Here is a 20,178-nt window from a genome sequence, read left to right as displayed (position 1 = left end):
AACCCAAAGGGTTGTTTCATGTCTGCCATTTTTAGGGCGACTTCATGATTTCTCTGGCAGTAATTCTCCCAGGAAGTTAGGGGCCTTAGTGAAGGAGGGAGAACTCTGTGAAGCGCAGGCCTACTAGAAACCCACGCACAGATGTGGACGGACTACTTGGATATAGGAGCCCGGCCTGAGGGGCGTAGTTGGCCTTTGTCCCCCAAGAGAGGGCACAGGGTGTGACGCAGATGCTGGGGGAGAGGACAGTGGGAAATGAAATCTGCAGAAATGACATTTGTCGCCTGAAATTGGAACCCAGGGAGCAGCTGAGAGGGAGGATGAAGAGGCGTGTGGGGGTCTGAGGAGAGGAAAGTAGGCAGGAGTGGGCCAGGAAAATGGGGGAACGCTGGGTGGCAGGAAGGGCCCTGGATTTCGGGTCCTGCATTTAAGGAGAGACTGCCCCGTGGGGCTGGCGTCTGTCTCCATCAGGGGCAGCCGTGTGAGCACGGACACGGAGCAGGTGCAGGGTTTGATCGAACCGAGGATGGGGTTTTTGCTACCATTGGCGCTCCTGGTTCTCGGGTGTTTGGGTTTGGACTGGAACTCCCCTGCCTGGTGTCCTGGGCCTCCAGCTTGCAGATGGTAGCTCCAGAGACTTCTCACCCTCTGTAACTGCACGCACCAGGCTCTCATAATAAACCTTTCTGTGCTATTGGTTCTGCTTCTCTGGAGACCCCTAATACAAGGCATGTAGGGGAAGTAAGGAGAGAGGGATGCGGGTGTGGTAGGCTCAGGGAGGAGGGAGGGGGAGTCCCGGAAGAGCAAGGGCCGCACCTGGCCTGCGCTGGGGTCACCTGAGAGCCTCGGCAGCAGCAGTGCCCTCAGGACCCACCAGGTTTGGTTTGTGCGTGGAGGTAAAGAGAATATTCAGGGGAGAGATTGCGAATGTAGGAAGCAGGGGGAACAGGAGAGGGAGGGAGATGGGGTCACAGAAGGCCTCATACCCCAAGGGAAGGGTCTCAGGTATTTAGTGGACACCTTTGTCCTTCCTCAAAGAGGATAAGAAACACCCAGGGTCACAAGACAACTCAGTTACAGAGAAGGGACGCGATCCCGATGCCGGAGCCGACTTTCCTCGGTGTTCTAGGCTTCTCGGTGGGAAACCCTGGAGTGGCTTGTCTACCTCCTATTCCAGAAAACCCTAAGACTCCAGTCACCTTTCCTTTCCTATTAAGGAGACCCCTAGGTCAGTGGTTTAAACCCTTCCCGGCTCACAGGTCTTTCTAAGACACTGGACAAAATCTATGGGTTTTTCCCAGGAAAATGCACATGCCCACAAGGTATCACCAGCTGTTTCTAGAGGTTGTGGACTTTTTGAGGCCCATCTGAAACCCCCAGGCCGATGCATCCTACCCTCTGGCCTCCACGTCTCACGGAGGTGAAGCTGAGGCGAGTGGGAAGTGGGTCCTGAGACAAAATGGTAAAGTGGCCCTGGTGTGACCTCTGTTAGCAGGGCCCCGTTTTTAAGGGCCAGGGGACTCAGCAGCCATTTCTGTACCTCGCTGCCTTGGCAGCCTGGGCACCAGGACAGAGGAGAGAAGGCATTTGGATGGAAATGCGAGGAGTGGCCTCCTCAGCGGGGAGTCCACAGAGGGGAGTGGGGGCGGGCCTTGTGCAGTTCTGTGCCACCCAGGGCTTGGGAAGGGACATCGGCTGCCCCCACTGCAGAGCTGAGTAGGTCACCTGGCCTGCTCAGGAGCCCTTTGGAAGTGGGTCCTCTGTCAGCAGGTCAAGCCTGTCTGGGAAGCTTCCGGGGGCTCCTCTCTTGACAACACCCAACACAACCCCAGAAAGCCAGCCTGGTGGAGGTGTGGCTAGAACGGACATGCCCCTCCCCCCAAGCCCCACAGGGAGTTCCTCCAGTGGATGCTTTATGCTCTTTTCCAGTCTCCAAATTCACGACCATCTCCGACTGGAAGCCAAACTTAACGCCTGGGAGCGGAAAGGGCAACTGTCCGGATGGACCAGGGCTTAGAAGGGAGTGACCCCCGGAGGACAGCAGGCTTCAGCTGACGGGAATCGGCCGTGTTGTGGGATGCCCCGGAGGCTTGAAGAGGTTTGCACAGATACCCCTGGAGAATTAGCAGGACCTTGAATTAGCTTGCTGGCCAAACATGCCTCATTTTCTAGGCCCCCGGGAGTACCTGGCTTTTTCCTGGCTTTTCATTTGATGCTAAAGAAACCCAGTCATTGTTTCACGCCAGGAGGAAACAATCCATTTGCCTTCCGCTTGTCCTCTCTTGCCCCCTTTTTACTGGAGAATATGAAGACTCTCTAAACAGTCATTACAATAAAAGCAGCCCTTAAATCTTACTAATGATAACAAGAATAAGGAACATCAAAGTAAGCAGTTATCTTAGTCATTAGGATTTTAAAATGTACTCAGACTGGATGTGCTGAGAAACCAGGACTCTTTTGTGTTTTGATGACAATGCCAAAGCCTAATTTCTAGGCAGTTGCTAGATCACCAGATTCCTGTCACCCACATAGAATATTATCATTTCCTAGACCAGTAGGGCCCATGTATCTGCTCTAGTAAGAGTCTTAAGTTACTTAAAAAAGAAAAGTTCATTTTTAGGGTACCCATGGCAGGTGAGAACTGGTGTTGGACACTGTCAGGATTTGGGGGCTCTGCACGCTGACCGGCTGGACCCTGGTCCCCGGGCATCTCTGCTTCTCCCTGGACACCCTCTGCTGGGTGTTCCTCTGTCCTCCGCCACCTTCGTCGACCTGCTCACAGATCCTGCTCCCTCCAGACCTCCGCACTTCACATCTCTGATTCCCCTTCATCACCAACTGCCTCTTAGCTATGGTTTCTGAGAGGGAAGTGGATTGTCCGTTGTATTCGTTTGCTACGGCAGTCCTTGGATTGGGCCGCTTCCGCTTCCGTTCTGATCAGCTGTGGAGAGTGTGTCTTATGTGATCCAACACTGGATAAAAGTGGGGACAGCTTGCTTCTCCTAGAAAAGGCATGCATCTAAGGGACCCCATAACACATCTCCTAGGACAGAGTTTCAAATACACTTTCACTTCATCCAAAGCCACAGCTGGTTATCGCCCCAGAAACAATAAGGCAGGGCCATTCCAGACTCTACTTGCTCATCACAGAGTCACTTTCACCCCGGTTATGTCAACATGCCTTCTAGATATTCCTCTCCATTCTTCAGTCCATTGACTAAATGCTTAATATAAGCACAGCCGCTATGGAGTCCATATGACACTGGAATAGAAAGGACTCATGCATGAGCACAAAGAGCCACCTTCTCCACTTACCTCCTGGACCCACACATTCCAGTGATGGCAGGGACGGCGGCGTCATTGTGACTTGACCCCAGTCTGTCGTAAGTCTGCAGACACCATCCTAGCCTCCTGGTGTTGGACCTCCACTCTTAGATTAACCACCTGTGTGGGGTGGGAGAGTTCGGGGTTCCCCAGGTGACTTCACTGCACTGCAGTGACTTCCAGTTTCTTCCATGTGATTTCTGGAGCTTCTGCCCGCTGTCAGGCTTGTGCCACATTTTTAGCTGGGCCTGCATGCCAGGAGGAGCTACCTGGCTTCCCAGCTCTGTTCTCAGCTCTCAGGATTAATCGAGGGACCAAGAATCCTTGCAACATTTGTTTGAGCGAGACATGCCCCTTTTTACTAGGCTGGGATTTTTATGGTGCTATAGCCCTTGCAGAACCTCTGGGGGGCTGTCCCTCGATTTCCCACTCTGCGGTCTTTGGGCTTATAGATGAATGATTTTGCATCTCCATGTGTTCAGATCACCACATTCTTTGGAATGGCCAGCTCTCAGCAGGTACAATTGGGCCCAAAAGACCATAGTCCCAATGCCTTCGTTGCCTACTGGTCACCTGGGCTGGCCCCCAGTGCTCGTGGCCGGCAGGGGTGGGGGAGCATGAGAGCCCAGCATTTGAGTGCTTTTCCTCCTGGATCTGATTTTGGCCTTGTTGCCTGATTGTAGGCTGGATCGCTTTAACACAGAAGTTGTGGGTGGGGCAGGCACCGGGAACACACACTGCAGACTATCATTATGTTGTATGAAATCCAACGACATTTAAAAATAAACTCAGTCACTTTGACAGACCGCCTTTGGGTTGGCATTTCCATACACAGTGCCACTCACCCCACAGAGGTCCTCGGGAGGCCCACACTCTGCTGCCCCAACTGTGATCTCCTAGGAGCCTCCAAATAACCCCCGAGTCTGGTTTTCGGATTCCCCATCTTACAACTGGGGAAACCGAGGCAGAGAACATTTAAGTGATTTGTTCAGGCCAACAGGGCAAGAATAAAGAACTGTAATTTCTTAACTTTTAACCCTATTCTGGGCCTTTGGTTCAATGTGAGAAAGTGTAATTTTCCCACGGAGGTGTCTGTGAGGGGTGTTTCTCAAGAAAGGGAGGGCGAGCTTGGTCAGTGCTTAAGAAGGTCACCCTACTTGATTCCTCCAGGCATCCCGGTTGCCTGTCTCGGCTCCCTCATTATCTTTGTCAGGAATTCACTTTGCTTGCTAGTGTGCTCATTACACATTGTTCTGCTGGGGCAGAAGGAATAATTAACTCCCAGGCTTGGCCATTCCTTTGTCCTGAGCACTTTGCGTCCTCTCCGTCTTTCTTCTCTGGAGATCAAACTCTGCATCCCTTTCTCGGGTTTCCTTTGATGCAAGCCTTTATGGCTGGGAGGATGTGCTTGTCAGTCGCTGTTCTAAGGACCTGCGAAGGTCATTTCGGTCCCTGCTTCTGGAAAAAGGATGACTTTGGAGGAAGGCAACCCAGCACCCTCCCCTTCCTCCCCTTTGTTTGTTTATGTGTTTACATCATCTCTTTTCAGCAGTCATTGTCCTATATATATGAAGAGATGAACCCTTATTTTGACAGCTGGGCATTGTCTTTGATATGGGAAGATTTCCCTCAGAAAAAGGGGGGGGGGTGACAGCAGATGGGCAGCAGCTGGTCTGCTCCGCAGTCACCCTGAGCACTGCTGTGGGTGGCTACAGCAGGACTGGGGAGAGGGGGTGCGTTTGTGTCTGTTTTGGGTTTTGCCAAGTTCCCGGGGCTGGAGAGCATTAGGCTGCAAACACCACGCTCTGATTTGTTAGAACCAGCAGTTCCCAGCAGCAGGGAAGAGGGATGGAGAAGGAACAAAGAGCCGGGAGAGGAAAAGTAAGGAGAGGTGCTGAGAGCCCCCCCAGAGGTGGAGTCCGAGTGACGAGGAAAGGCCCTGCCAGTAGAGAGAGAAACCCCAGGAGGAGAAAGGGGGATAGGAGGAGGGGTAGCAGGGTGCTTGGTGCGTGGATGGGCTAATTGCCTAGACGTGGGCTTTGTCCTAGTCTGTTCAGGCTGTTAGGACAATACCACAGACCGGGGGGCTTGTAAACAACAGAAACTTCTTTCTCGCGTTTCTGGCATCTGGGAGTCCAAGATCGGGCGCCCATATGGTCTGGTTCTGGTGAGGGCCCTCGTTCTGGTTACGCACTGCCGGCTTCTCGCTCTGTCCTCTCGGGGTGCACGCTGCCGGCTTCTCGCTCTGTCCTCTCGGGGTGGACAGAAGGAGGGAGGGAACTCTCTGTTTCTCCTTTCTAAGAGCACCAACCCCATTCATTGGGTTCCACCCTCATGACCTAAGCGCCCCCCCCAGAGGCCCCGCCTCCTAATACCATCACTTGGGGTGGGGGGGAGTCTCCACATGAGCTGGAAAGGGGACACATTCAGTCCATAGCAGGCTCTCTCCTGAGGTCTGGAAATCTTCCAGCCCTTTCTGCAGATTGGTATCACAGAGGTGGTTCCCGCCTTAGCACAGGGAGCCCAAAGCCTCTAGGGCTCCCCCACCACGCGGGCCCATGGCCCACCTGAGCTCTCATCAGCCAGGGGAGGTGAGAGGTGGAAAGACATTTGCCAGCTGGCCTGCTCTGCGGGCTGCCTGAATGTGTGGGAGAAGAGACTTTCTAGATCTTTCTCAGGCTCCCAAGGCAGACAGTGGACGTCTATCCAGGTATTGCTGTTCTCTCAGGATTGGGGGGTTCACAACTGCCCGGTTCACATGTGGTCGGGCTGCAGGACCAGCTCACCGCCAACCCCTTCACCCACACGTGCACGCACACACACGCACACGCAGCACCTCTCCCCTCTCCCTCTCTCTGTTCTCAGTTTTCCGTCCTGGGTGTTCCTTGTCACCACCAGCGGCAGGTCCTACCCGAAGGCCCACAGAGACCCGGGCTTTGGGGGGGATTCCGACCCAGCGCCATTCCTGGGGCTCCAGGGCCAAGACAGGAATCCCAGAGACAAGTCTCTGCTTTATTACTCGCTGAGATGAGCCTTTGAGTAGAGCTGGATGCAAGCATGGGAGTGGACACCCTCCAGGGTCTGTGACAAGGGCATCAGCCAGCGGACCTCAAGGAGGACACCAGGCCCCTCCTGGGCCCCCTGCCCTTCAAACTCGGATTGTCCCATGAAACCAGGGCAGCCAGGACCAGCCTTGACCGCGAGGGAGAACCGCAAGCCCAGAGGTGTTGCTGGAAGGTCCAGAACCTGCTTGGGCTCAGCTGCTTTCTCCCTTCCAGTCTGCAGACGGTGAGTGAGGCTCTCCTGCCCCGCGGGGGTGCCTGGAGCCCCCTCTGGAGCTGAGGAGGCCGCCCCTCATGCCTACCACTGTTCGGTTGCAGCCCTTCCTGGGAGCCATTGTCGACTCCGCCGTCATGGAAGCCTTTCCATTGACGGCACACTCAGCTGAGAGAAGCTGAGTAGTCCAGGGAGGAATTCCAGCACTTTCTAAAGAAGGGCCTGGTCATACAGAGGGCCAGCCCTCAACTCCGTATCTTGAAGGGAGGTGGGAGCAGGGGGTGGGGCGGCCGCGTCTGACCACTTCCGAAGGCTTCTTGCCATCGTGTCCTTCCTGGGGCAGAAGTTTCCAGAACTGCCTGTGGCCCAGCAAGGGTGGGGTGGGGTCCCAGGGCGGGCTGTCTGGATCTACTCCATCCTCTGGGCTCCGCTGGTGACCAGGGTGGCTGTGTGGCCTAGGGGACACAGAAGTGGCAGCCTGCCTTGCTGGGGAAGCCCCTCTGTGGAGGCCTTACCTGCGGGTCCTCGACACCAGCTCCTCCCAAGTGTCAGCGAGTCAGTCACGGTCCCACACTGGGGGAGTTCCAAGGAGACGGGTGGTCCCCAGCACTCAGTGTTGCGGAGAGCTCACAGAAAGCGTTCACTGAGTCTTACACCCAGGGAGCCCCTGAGGCAGAGAAGTGGCAGAGAACAGCGGGCTCCTTTGGGGATCTTGGCTGAGAAAGTATGAGGTAGGCAAGAGGGAGAATGGGAGGGACCCCAACAAGGGCATTACGCAAAAAGGAGGAAATGTAAGTAGGGGCGCCTGGGTGGTTCAGTCAGTTGAATATCCTACTCTTGACTTTGGCTCAGGTCATGATCTCAGGGTCACGAGATCGAGCCCCACATGGGGCTCTGCATTCAGCTTGGAGTCCGCTTAAGATTCTCTCTCTCCCTCTCCCTCTGCCCTTCCCCCCACGTGTGCAAGTGCTCTCTCTTTCTCTCTCTCTCTCTCTCAACAAGTATAAAATCTTAAAAAAAAGGGGGGGGAGAAGTTGTAATTATTTTTTAAGACCAAAGAGCTCAGGGTTACGGTATTAATAACTCAGGAACGACACTGTCATAAATGTCACAGGGGTTCATGGCTTCTGAACTCTGTCACGTGGCAGCTGACACCCACATGTGTGACCCACACTTCAGGACTGAGAGCCAGCGTGCTCCTGGGGAGTGATGGGGGCTGTCCTTCTGCCTCTGCTAAAGAAAGCATCCTAAAACACACGCCCGTGGTGGTGACTTTATTACAGAGACAACACTGAATTGCCTGTAATTTGTCAAAATATTGTAATAAACCAAAGACCATTCCTTTAACAGTAACAAATTACTTGTATCGTGCTTGCAAGAACATACACCGGTAAGAAACTCAGTGAGGCTGAAAACCATGACGGTTCAAACAACACCCTTGTGTCCCTGCACTTCAAAAAAAAAAAAAACCAGTGCAAGCAACTTACAGAGAAACTAATAAACACAAAACAGCTATTTGTTTCACAAAAATTCTCTCAGTATATATTAATAATATACATCAGTTTACTAACCTGTACTCAATATGTACATACAAACTCATGTTCTTTTCTTCACTATTTCATTTACGCACTTCCATTTATCAGCATAGTCTCCCAACATCGGGTAGCTAAAAATATATTATTGATAAATGTTTCCTTATTGAGAATTAGTGGTTTTTGTATTTTATTTTTTACTTTTTAATTTAATTTTAATTTAATTTTAATTTATATTTTGATTATTTTATAAATCATGCTGCTATGTATTTTATATAAAACTGCTTCCATTTTGAGGTACAGCCTCTCAAAGTGAAACTATGGGGTCAAAGGGGATAAAGGGTTTGATACCTCATTATGGATTCCCAGATCCCTTTTTCTGCAAGAATAAACCTATTTTTAGTTCCACTGGCAATAGATAAATAACCAATTCCCTTCAGGCCAAACTGATTTTTCTTTCTCTTTTTTTCCTTCTTCTTTTCTCCTTCTTCTTCCTTTTCTTCTCAGCACTTCTTCCCTTCTTCCTCCTCCTCCTTCTTCAATGGTATGAAATATTATATAATGATTTTCAATTTTTATTCCGCAAGTTGAAATGAGGGGTAGATCCTGTGCTTCTGAGGCCACCTCGGTGTCAGAGGCTCTGCCACCCTATAGCCTGCTGGTTCACGTGTGTTTGAACGCTTGTGACTGGTCAGAGGGGAGTGTGCATCTGGCCCAGACACCGTCCCCCACATGCCACCACACGTCACTCTTCAAGAGCTTTCCTTACTGTCTTCCGTTCTAAGTATGGCAACCATGTGTCCTCGGTCTGCTACCATTTCAAACAGTTGGTCCAGTTGTCCCTTTACAGTGCACCCATTCTTTTCAAGCCCATGCGTCCTAAATTTGAATTTGGAAAACATGGTCACTACTATTTTGGTATATTGGTCTCACCCACTCTACTAGATGCAAGCCTAAGAGTAAAGACTGTGTCGTATTCGTCATTCCAAACCTGCGTGGTCCCTTGCCTCTGACTTACCCTACCCTTTCATTCTGAAAGTGGTTCTGTTTGCTTTCTTGTCACTTGGAGAGCTGCTGTTCTTTGAAAATACAGATTTTAAAATAGCACTCATCTCTTTTGTTTCTTCGAAGCTGTGTGTGTGTGTGAAAATAAGTTCTGCAGATAGAACTTTCCTTAATCTTTTGGGTGCAGCAATATAGAAGCTGGAGACAATAATATTGCCTATCAAATTAATTCTTCTGAATACTTCACTGTGCTGATGACAACTGAGAAGCATTTGAAGTCACAAATGTCGCTGCTTTCACTTAGTATACAAATGAAATTTGGCATGGCCAATGAAAGATGTTAGCTATAGGTGTCATTCATTTCCTGAGCTTTCAGTACAGTACTATGAATCCATAGCCTTCAATAAATATTATAAAGATGAACACCATGAACACTTTTAGAAGTCACATTCTAGTCCAGCATACCCCTACAGCAAATCTTCTAGGGTATCAGGAGAATTCTGGCAAATGCTTTGATTCTAAATTCTTCACATTCCACTGATTTTATTACAGACCACAGCACTTAACATTTCCTTCCGGATTCCCCTGGTATAACTCTCCAGGAGCCGGACTGGTTGGATTGGCACAGAGTCTTCAGTATGCAAGAAGACCATGGCCATCCTCGACCTATAACAGCTCAAAATCAAGCTCGTGCTGCAGATGGGTTGGCTGAGTGTGGAGCAAATGGAGAGCTTAGCCTCGGGGGTGGGGAAGGGGGTTCGGTAGGAAGGGCTGGGATCCACAGCAGAACTTAGCATTTCTAACCAGGCCCCAGAACTCACACCTGAGCTAGGACTTCATTGTAAACCCTGCCAGATTACTAACTAATCAATTTCCTGCCTTCCCCATGTCTGGCTCAGGAACGAGGCGGGGCTGTGTCTGTGGACAGAAGAGCATCACTTCTCAGCTGAGAGCACGGGGGAGCAGCCTCAGATGGGTATCTGCACACTCATGTGAACAGCAGCACGATTCACAATGGCCGAAAGGTGGAAGGAACCCAAAGGCCCATCTGTGGGTGAGTGGATGAACAAAATGGGTCCATACACACAATGGAATATTATTCAGCCTTAAAAAGGAAGGAAATTCTGACGAGCTCCAGCCTGGGTGAACCTTGAGGTCATTATGCTAATTGAAAGGAGCCGGCCACAAAAAGACTGATGATACTGTGTGATTCTACTCACGTGAGGTTCCCTGAGCATCAAATTAATTAGAAACAGAAAATAGAATGGTGGTGGCCAGGGACTGGGGGGAGGGGCAAGGGGGAGGGGCTTCATGGGGATAGACTTTCAGGTTTGCATGATGAAAAGGTTTCAGAGATCCGTCTCAGAACGACAGGAATCTACTTAACACTGCTGAGCTGTACACTTAAAAATGGTTAAGATGGGGAACGTTATGTATTTTCTAACCACCACAAAAAATAAATAAGAGGGGGAAAGGAAGGAACCTCTGACACATCCTGCAACATGGATGAACTTTGCACATCTTATGCTAAGTGAAATAAGCCAGACACAAAAGGCGAAGTCCTGTTTGACTCCATACCTGGAATGGTTAAATTCAGAGACAGAAAGTAGGCTGGTGGTTGCCAGGGGCTGAGGGGAGGAGGAATGGGAAATTCGTGTTTAATGGGGACCACGCTGCCATCTGGGGGGATTGAAGCAGTTCTGGAGGCGGGGGTTGGGGATGATTGCACAACAATGGGAATGTGCTTCGTGCCGCTGAACTCTACACTTAAAAATGATGAAGATGGCAAGTTTTATATTATGGCTATTTTCCCACAATACATTTTTTCTTTTAAAGCCCATAATATAGTAGAAAAGCTTTCTTCAAACTCAGAATTCTTTTTCCAGGCCATCTTCCCCACCTGGCATGTCAACCCCATGAAATTTAGGAAACTCCAAAAGGATAACACATTCCCTGGTGAAAAATAAAACAGAACAAAACTGGGAAGAAGCAGAAGCCGGGGAAATAGTCGGTGGGGCGTGGGGGGCTGGGGCTAGCCCTTTCTATGAGCTTAGTCTGTACGAGTGGCTCAAATGTTATGTGCATCTCCAGCAAGTTCTCAGGTGATGCTGATGAGGCTGAGCGGGGACCACACTTTGAAAACCGTGGGCCTCTCCAAAGCTCTTTAAAAAGTGTCAAAACCACAGTGGAGGAGTTCTCAGATTTTAACAAGAAGGTTTATGTGGAAAGTGTGTTGCAGTGCTGGGATCCTGAGTCCTTTAGACATGTATACTTTTTTTTTTTTTTAAGATTTTATTTATTTATTTGACAGAGAGAGACACAGCAAGAGAGGGAACACAAGCAGGGGGAGTGGGAGAGGGAGAAGCGGGCTTCCCACGGAGCAGGGAGCCCGATGCGGGGCTCAATCCCAGGACCCTGGGACCATGACCCGAGCCGAAGGCAGACACCCAACGACTGAGCCGCCCAGGCACCCCAGACATGTGTACTTTTGAAAGCTTCCCCAGCTGATTCTGATGTGGTAGATTCTCATCCACAGGGAAATAAATGCTGCCCTATGCATGCATTCGTCAGCCCCCTGGATCTCAAAGGGTGGTCTCCAGACCAGCAGCGGTGGCTGGAGAATTGAACTCTCAAGCCCCAGCCCAAACCTACTGAAGCAGATACTCTGGGGGTGGGGCCCAGGAATTGGCTTTGACAGGCCCTTTGGGTGGTGCTGATTCACACTAAAGTCTGAGAACTGTGAGCTAGATCTTTTGACAACTCCTTTTTCATCGATGTACTAATGACTAAACCAGGGCTTTTGGACAACTGAATATGTAGTTCTCCACGTGCATGTGACCAATTACTGAGGAACGGGACAGTTTATTCTTTTTTCTTTTTTTAAAAGATTTTATTTATTAATTTGAGAGAGAGTGCAGGAGAGAGAGCATGGGGGAAGGGGCAGGGAAAGAGGGAGAAGCAGACTCCCCACTGAGCAGGGAGCCCGATGATGCGGGGTTCAAACCCAGGACCCTGGGATCCTGACCTGAGCTGAAGGCAGATGCTTAAGCAACTGAGCCACGCAGGCGCCCCCCCCCCCTTTTTTTTTTTAACGTTGGCCTGGCAATGTGATTCGGCTATTACTAAGATTGGGAAAGTTAATGGAGAGACTTACAAATACTCTGACATCTGGGACCACACCTAGCATAATTCATAGAAACCTCAAAGAGGCAAATTTTTGCTTAGTAAAGGGAAAAGACTTTAATGGGGGGGGTCCTCTGGTCATGGAGAGAGTTTTCTTGGGATGTCGTGGTTGCACCCTCATTGGATGGGCTCCCATATTGGAACCCATCCACATGGAGGATGGGGAAATTTAAGAAGGAACTGGACTGAGTCAAGGTTCCCAGGTGATTGTCTGAATAAGGTCTGCATCAGAGTGACCTGGGTTTGTTTAAAAATAAATTCTGGAGTCCCACTCATGAAGATTCCGACTTGGCCTAGCTGGGACGGGATCCTGGCATGGCACTGACCCACAGGGCACTTTGAAGTGCTAGGTCCGAGAATCTCTAAACAGGAGGTATTTGCCATCCCTTCTCAGTTCCATGGCCGTACGAAAGAGGATAGAAAGGTTAGCTTCTAAAGGTTGGAAAATGCAGAGAGATCAAATAATTTTCTTCTTCGATAAGAAGTCTACATTAAGAAGTAAAATGGATGGTAGTATTTTTAGCTTTACCAAGGGCACCCGTAAGAAATACATTTAAACTACAGCAGAAAGGATTTGGATTAAAGGGAGAAAAAATTCCTAGCAATGGGGATTATTAAACATCAGGATGGGCTAAAAGAGTTGATTGTGGAAGAGCCTTCTCTAGAGATTTCTAGAACTGGGAGACCTTCTCATCTGTCTGGAACTGTGACAGGGGGTGATTTTAGGCTCCCTTCCAGCCTGGATGTTGATATTCTGACTTACACAACAGTATAGTCAACTAATGCAGCCCGTTTCCCTCAAGTATATAGGAGAGCCTTCATGAAAGCGTCCCTCATTATTAGATTGCTAATAAAGCCAAATCAACAGGGCGCCTGGGTTGCTCAGTTGGTTAAGCGTCTGCCTTCGGCTCAGGTCATGATTGCGGGGTCCTGGGATCGAGTCCCTCATCAGGCTCCCTGCTCAGTGGGGAGCCTGATTCTCCCTCTGACCCTCCCCCCTCTCGTGCTCTCTCTCTTTCTCAAATCAATAAATAAAATCTTAAAACAAGTCAACAAACGGTGAACAGACAAAATACTCACACACTAATGAGACCTGTGTTTGAATGAGGAGGTCCACCCCGTTTCTTGTCGACCAGTGCCCTAATCCCCTGTGGATGATCTCCCAGGCATTAGCTTTTGTCTGAGCATTCGTTGAAGGGCACCAAGTCTCTGAAATAAAAAAAAAAAAGGAGAAAGGGGCTCTTCCTGACAACATCTTTCTGAAGTTCTGACGTTGAGGTTCAGTTGGAGTTAGACATCAAGGCCAAGCACCGAAAAGGGAAGACCTTGAAGAGAAAGGGAGGCAGGCAGGAAGCCTCTGGACGGATAAAGCTATGAATAGCAACTGGAGTGTAAAGTGAGGGGCTGACATGGAGCCAGCGCGGGAAGATGGGACCCTGAGGTAGGCCAGCTGGGGTTAGGCCAAGAAGGAGACACAGCCGTTGCTGGGTTTAAATCTCTGAAGTATTTCTGCTTTGGGAAAGATAGTCCTAGAGAGACCCTTTTGTGTCTTCAGTTGGAAGCATGACCAAAACTGATGTAGAGCTTGGGAAAACCCTTCCAGGTTGTCCAGCAAGTCTTCCTCTGTTAAGGAGCAAAATGCAGCCTCATGGTTTAAAATGCAGGCCCTGGACTAAAACCTTCCTCTCTCACTTGACCATGGATAAGTTTTGTCGTCGTTGTTGTTATTTTTTAATACTTCTGGGCCTCAGTTTCCTTCCTTGGAATCTGAAGACAGTAAACAGCACTGGGTGATGTCTGTGATTTCAGGAAATAACACTTGAGTGCTGGTCCTGGCCCACGGTAAGTGCTCGGTAAGTGTTAGCTTTTCCCATTTTTCTAAAGAAACTCGTGGCTAAACGCTTAGATTCACCGAAACGGTGCCTCCCAAATGCCAGGCTGACACCTGGCACCAGTCTGCGACAAGGTTTTCGGCATTCCTTGGCCAAATGGGAGACATAAGAACAATGTCGGATGCATGCCTGTTGGCCGGGGCTTGTCAATGACAGCTTTCTTCCTCTGAGAATGTACAATGTCCTTTGCTTTTGGAAATAATGAGCACAGTAGAAGGTACTTTTAGATTTATGTTCTTTGTCGCTTGAAGTTAATCCTTGATTTTTTTTTTTTTCTTTTGTTCTAGTCCATGAAATCCAAGAGTCTGGGAACCATTCCTCTGGCAGGTGTGAGGGGGATCCAGAGAAGGTGGGCGGGGCTGTCTCCGTGAATCGGAGAATCGGCGTGATGCCCCCGCCTCCCCTGGGTTGTGAACTCGGAGCAGCAACTGTCCCTACTTCTCCCATCAACACAAGCTTCTCTTCATGCTTCTCATGACCTCCCTTTTTTTTTTCCTTCCTTTTCCTCTCTTTGAGGGTGTTCCAATCTTCTTCCCTGCCTTGCTTTTGCTCCAGCCCTTGGAGGGCAGCAGAATAAGCCACCCGCAAACCTGCCACTTTGGCATAAGGCTTATTTTGAGCTGAAAGCAAAGGAGAAGAAGCAGATGCAAGAACAGCTCTCCGCCCTCCCCTAGTCCCCTACAATCAGGATATAAATTTGTCAAGGTGTTGCGCTTCCCTCTCTGCCCGGAAGGATGGAAGGGAATCTCTGAAGGTGGCTCTCGACCCTGACCTTGACCAGGCAGAGGAACCCACGTGACACCTTTACTACCTAGCCCTTGTCTTCCCCTCGTGCCTCCAGATGTTAACCTCACAACCTGCCGCCCTAGACAAAGTCCTTTTCTTGGTCTCGTCACTTCTCTAAACATCTATTTTTCTTTATTAATTTGTAATATAGGGGCGCCTGGGTGGCTCATTTGGTTAGGCGTCTGCCTTCGGCTCCAGTCGTGGTCCCGGGGTCCAGGGATCGAGTCCCACGCCGGGCTCCCTGCTCCGCGGAGAGTCTGCTTCTCTCTCTGCCTCTGCCTGCCCCCCCCACCCCCGTGCGTGCTTTTTGTTGCTCTCTCCCAAATAAAACAAACAAATAAATAAAAAAAAGATGCAATATAAGCCCAAGTCCTAACCACCCCTGGACTTACTCCCCACTGGGTGCTCCCCTGTGCATGTGGGATGCACATGCTAATGCACTGCTGTTGGGTCCCTCTTGTTTACCTGCCTTTTGTCTAATGTGCAGGCCCCAGCCCGGGACCCTGGGAGGATAAAGGGAAAAAAACGTTGAAGTAAGTTCTTTCTTTCCCGCACCCCTGTAGGCTGTTCTTACCACCATGCCCCCTTTCCTTGGCCTTCTCCCCTGCCCTGTTTCTCGTCCCCTTCACACACCTCGTATCCGTTCCTGGCTTCGCTCCTGAATCTTTTGCAGCCACAGGTGCTGCACCTGCCTCTCCAGGTGTGCGGCTCAGCAGCGGGCACGCAGGTGCCCTGCGCCGTGGGGCCGGTGCCCCGCCGCGCCCCCTCCTGATGGAGGGCTGTGCTCAGAACAGAACAACGAACGGAGCACTCAAGATTGATCTTCCTGCCTCCGCACAGTGACATGTCATTAACTGAGATGCTTCCTTTGAGCACCAGAGAGGATGGATCGTTGCCCATAGCCCTTCCAATAACAGCGACACATTTTGGGCAATGCATTTGAGGGAGAGAAGTCGGGCTCCATACAAACCCTGAGGATTACAGCCAATGGACATATACGAATCTATTATTTTAGCAGTTTCCTTGAAATGTGGAGGGGATGTGGGGGGAGACGTTTCTCCTCCTTGGAGAGCAAGCTCAGCCAACTGTCCCCGTTTGCTTGAGCCTTTCCTGGTTTCAGCACTGAAAGTCCCATGGCTCGGGAAGCTCATGGCATATTGGGACAGCTGGTCCCCCTAGAGCCAGCGGTAACCAATCCTCTACTGGGCTATTTGTCAAAGATTCGGCACAGGTAGGTTTAGTTCAGAGAATGAACACAGTGAGAAGAAAGTAAAGAATCATTTAACTCAGAGAAGAGAAAGCTGAGGGTGGGGGTGGGGGAGCAGGGGCTGTTTTGGTGACAAGTTTCACGTGTGGTCACTGGGTGGGCTAGAACGTGTCCAGCTGGGGTCCATCTCTACCCGAGCTAAGAGCCAGAGGAAATGGGTGTGAGTGGAGCCCGAACTTACTCACAACGCTGATTTCCTGACAGTAAGTATTCTTAGACTCCAGAATGAGTTTCTAAAACAGATTAGGTATTGTCTTTAGAGGTAATCCCTAAGGGCTTTAAGAGTTTAGGTGTGGCCCAAGAGTTGAAGGAATGGACAAAACACATTTCTAAGATGCCTTCCAACCCTAGAATCCTGTTTCCATCTACCCATCTATTATGGCTCTGATTATTTTTCATGTCGTCTTTTGCCTGTAGTTAAATCGTTTATAATGACCAGGAAAAAACGCTTTGATTCTAGTCTCCTGGGGCATGAGTCCAGCTTCTCCAAACCATGATGGAGAGGAAAGATTAGCATGTTTGTTTGTTTGTCCCTAAGGACGCTTAAATTTAGAAAAGGTTATGTATTGGTCAATTTCATGACAGCAATATTAGAAGTTTAAAACAGGGAGAAACATTCCCTGTGGTCCTATTATTCCGACAGCCTGAATGACCCACTTTCTCTTCCCACTCCCCGTCCTGAGATTTCCCTGGGATTTCATTAACGTTTAACCTGGCATCCAAACTGACCCACATAGGATTCTTACATTAGGGCAACTGGGCCTTACTGAGTGGTTAAAGCTAAAAGCAAAACAAACAAACAAGCAAAACTTAAAAAAAAAAAAATCCTATGTAATCGAGTTGTTTCCAATTTTTAAAATCAGCTTGATTTTCCTCCATGGTATTGTCTTACATCCTGGGAAATCAAGCTGAGATACCTGGTGAATTGTTGTGGTTAAAACTGAACTTTGGGATTGGTGGTGGGTCCTTGTTGTTTTAGGGATGTTTCCCCTTCATACAAACAGTTCTGTTTGTCGGAAACTGAGCCCTGCCTACGTGAAATCTGAGCATCTTTCCACTATGCTGTTCTGAAGTTGTTACTTATCACTGATCCAGCCCACCAACCCTACAGTCAAAAGCTGATGGCATAAACTCTTTGGCTGATCTCATTCTGATCAGCCCCTTACACAAGTTCCTTGGCGTATTAGTCAGGGTCCTCCAGACAAACAGAACCAATGGGATGTATATATATATATATGGAGAGGAGATTTATTTTAAGGAATTGGCTGGCAAGTTCAAAATCCGCAGGGTGGGCCGTCAGGTTGAAGAGCTGATGTTGTGGTGCCAATCTGAAGGCTGTCAGGCTGGAGAATTCCTTCTTGCTCTTGGAGGTCAGTCTTTGTTCTGTTCAGACCTTCAACTGATTGGATGAGGCCCACCCACGGTAAGGAGGACAATGCGCTGCTGTATATAAATCCACCAATTTAAATGTTAATCTCAACTAAAAATACTCTTACAACACATCCAGAATAATGTTTGACCAACCAGGTGTAACCAAAGTAATAAGACCAGGGCCAGGATAAACCTTTAACTCCAGGAACAACCCCTTGATTCTTGCATGAGTGGCTGTTTTCAGGTAAGAATATAAAATAGTTTTGGTTTCACCTTTGGGTGGAAACTAGGTGAAATAAACCATGCTCAGAGTGGCGACAGGTGACCCTTGCCCCTTTGTAGTGCAGCAAAGAGTTCCATTGCCCTACATCCTTGGTAGCACCTGCTATTATACAACTTTTTATTTTTTACTTTTTTATTTTTTTAAGTTTTATTTATTTGAGAGAGAGCGTGAGCACACAAGCAGGGGGAACAGCAGGGGGAGAGGAAGAAGCAGACTCCCCACTGAGCAAGGAGCCTGATGGGGGGCTTGAACACAGGTCGCTGGGATCATGACGTGAGCCAAAGGCAGACACTTAACTGACTGAGCCACCCAGGCACCCCTATCATACAACTTTTTAGTTCTTGCTAGTCTGACGGTTGTAAGGTTGTATCTCATTTTATACACAATCTGCATTTCTCCGATTACTAATGAGCTTGAGAGGCTCCTCATATATTTATTGGCCATTCCAGTTTCAGGTCTGTGAATTTCTTTTTCACATTTTTGCCCATTTTTCTATTTTTTTCTTGCTGATTTGCGAGAGTTTCTTAGATATTCTGGATTCTAAGCTTTTGTCCTAGTTTTGTAAAGTATCTTCTTCCAGTACATCTCCTGTGTGTTACCTTTGTCCAGGGTGTCTTGGTTTAAAGGGAAAGCTTTACTTTTGATGTCCTTAAATCCATCTATTTTTTCCTTTGAAGTTTGTGCTTTTTGTGCCCCTACGCAAATCAGCTGGTTTTTGCTATCTAACAAACCACTCCAAAGCATAGTGGCTTAGGCCAACAATGATTAATTGCTATGGGTTGGTGGGGTGAAGCTTCTGGACTGGGCCTGCCTCCTGGGGCTGGATGGTGCTGGGGGGGCGGGGCCTCCACTCCACATGGCCTCTCAGACTCCAGGCGGCTAGCCCAGGCTTCTTCACAAGGTGGTCTCAGGGGTTCCAGCAGCAGGGGAAGGCAAGCCCCAGTGTACACGTGCTGTTCGAGTCTCTGCTTCTTCATAAGGCTAACGCCCCGTGGCCCAAAGCGAGTCACATGGCCAAGCGCAGATTCAAGGAGTGCTGGGGGGGGGGGGGAGTCTCCACCCAGCTGATAGGAGGAACTGCAAAATGTGTGTGTTCATAGGTTTTAACACGCAGTTTAGGTTCACAGAAAAATTAAGCAGAAGGTACAGAGATTTGCCACATAGCCCCTGCCCCCCAACCCCCAGCATGCAGAGCCTCCCTCACTATGGACATCCCCCGCCAGAGTGGGACACTTGTTACAATCAGTGAACCTTTATTGTCACATCATTGTCATCCAGAGCCCATAGTTTGCCTTAGGGCTCACTCTTGGTGTTGTATGAAATTCTGTGGGTTTGGACAAATGTATCATGACATGTAACCACCTTATAGTATCATACAGAGTAGTTTCACTGTCCTAGAAATCCTCTCTGCTCCATCTGTTGTTTTCCTTTTCCCAATCTACCTTGTCACTCTAAGCTTATCAAGATATTCTCTTATATTTCCTATTAGTAGCTTTATAGTCTTAAAACTATTTGGTGTTTCTTTCTTTATACTGTGATTTTCAACGTACTTTAATTATCTAAATTTTTCAATATTTCATTTATAATTACATATTTGTGTTTGTTATATACTAACAATTGCATATTATATAATTAGTAAAAATAAATTTAAGTTAAATTTTTAATTTAAATCTATTTTTTCCCAGAGCAAACCACATTTTCCAAGATCTATTATTCTATAATCTGTCTTCTTCCCTCTGATCTATAATGCCAGCCCTATCATATACAATTTCCCATATATATGTGGTTCTGTTCTCAAACTTTCTATTCTATTTGCCTCTCCTATGCGAATACTTGTAAAATGGGCTACTATCTGATAGAGCTAGTATTGTTTTTGCTTTTCTTCCTCAGATTCCCTTGGCTCTTTGTGGACTTCTATTCTTTATAAATTTTAAAATTATTTTTCCCGATTAAAAAGTCCTCTTGAACCCATCAGGTTCTGGGGATCTAAGGTGCAGCATGGTGACTATGGCTAACAGTAATATATTGTATACCCAAAAGTTGCTAAGGGAGTAGAGTTTTAATGTCCTCATCATGACAATGACAACAAAATGGTAATTCTGTGAGGCGAGGGATATGCTGACCAACCTTATTGTGGTAAACATTTCACAATATAGACACACATGTGTCAGATCATCACATTGTCCACTTTAAGCTTACTTAATGTTATGTGCCAATTATATCTCCATAAAGCAAGAAAAAAATCATCTTGAGATTTTG

General features: G+C 48.5%; 1 protein-coding gene across 6 annotated transcripts in view; it reads left to right on the top strand.

Moving 5' to 3' along the window:
• The window catches only part of ZCCHC2 (zinc finger CCHC-type containing 2), a 91,633-nt gene extending 75,346 nt beyond the window's left edge, over window positions 1-16,287 (top strand). For 4 of the 6 annotated variants that reach the window (XR_003609168.2, XR_015766954.1, XR_015766953.1 and 1 more), the window contains 4 exons: window positions 1,930-2,098; window positions 6,190-6,612; window positions 10,037-10,191; window positions 14,500-16,287. The gene's annotated coding sequence lies outside the window, so the exon portion shown is untranslated. The remainder of the gene's footprint in view (window positions 1-1,929; window positions 2,099-6,189; window positions 6,613-10,036; window positions 10,192-14,499) is intronic. The other 2 variants (XR_015766948.1, XR_015766947.1) reach the window with 2 other exon arrangements.
• Window positions 16,288-20,178: the final 3,891 nt, after the last annotated feature.

Source organism: Eumetopias jubatus, unplaced genomic scaffold (genome assembly GCF_037043125.1).
Source record: "Eumetopias jubatus isolate StellerSeaLion01/CBP00866 unplaced genomic scaffold, mEumJub1_p1.0 scaffold_16, whole genome shotgun sequence".
Lineage (NCBI taxonomy): Eukaryota > Metazoa > Chordata > Mammalia > Carnivora > Otariidae > Eumetopias > Eumetopias jubatus.
This window is presented reverse-complemented; position numbering and strand designations above follow the sequence as displayed.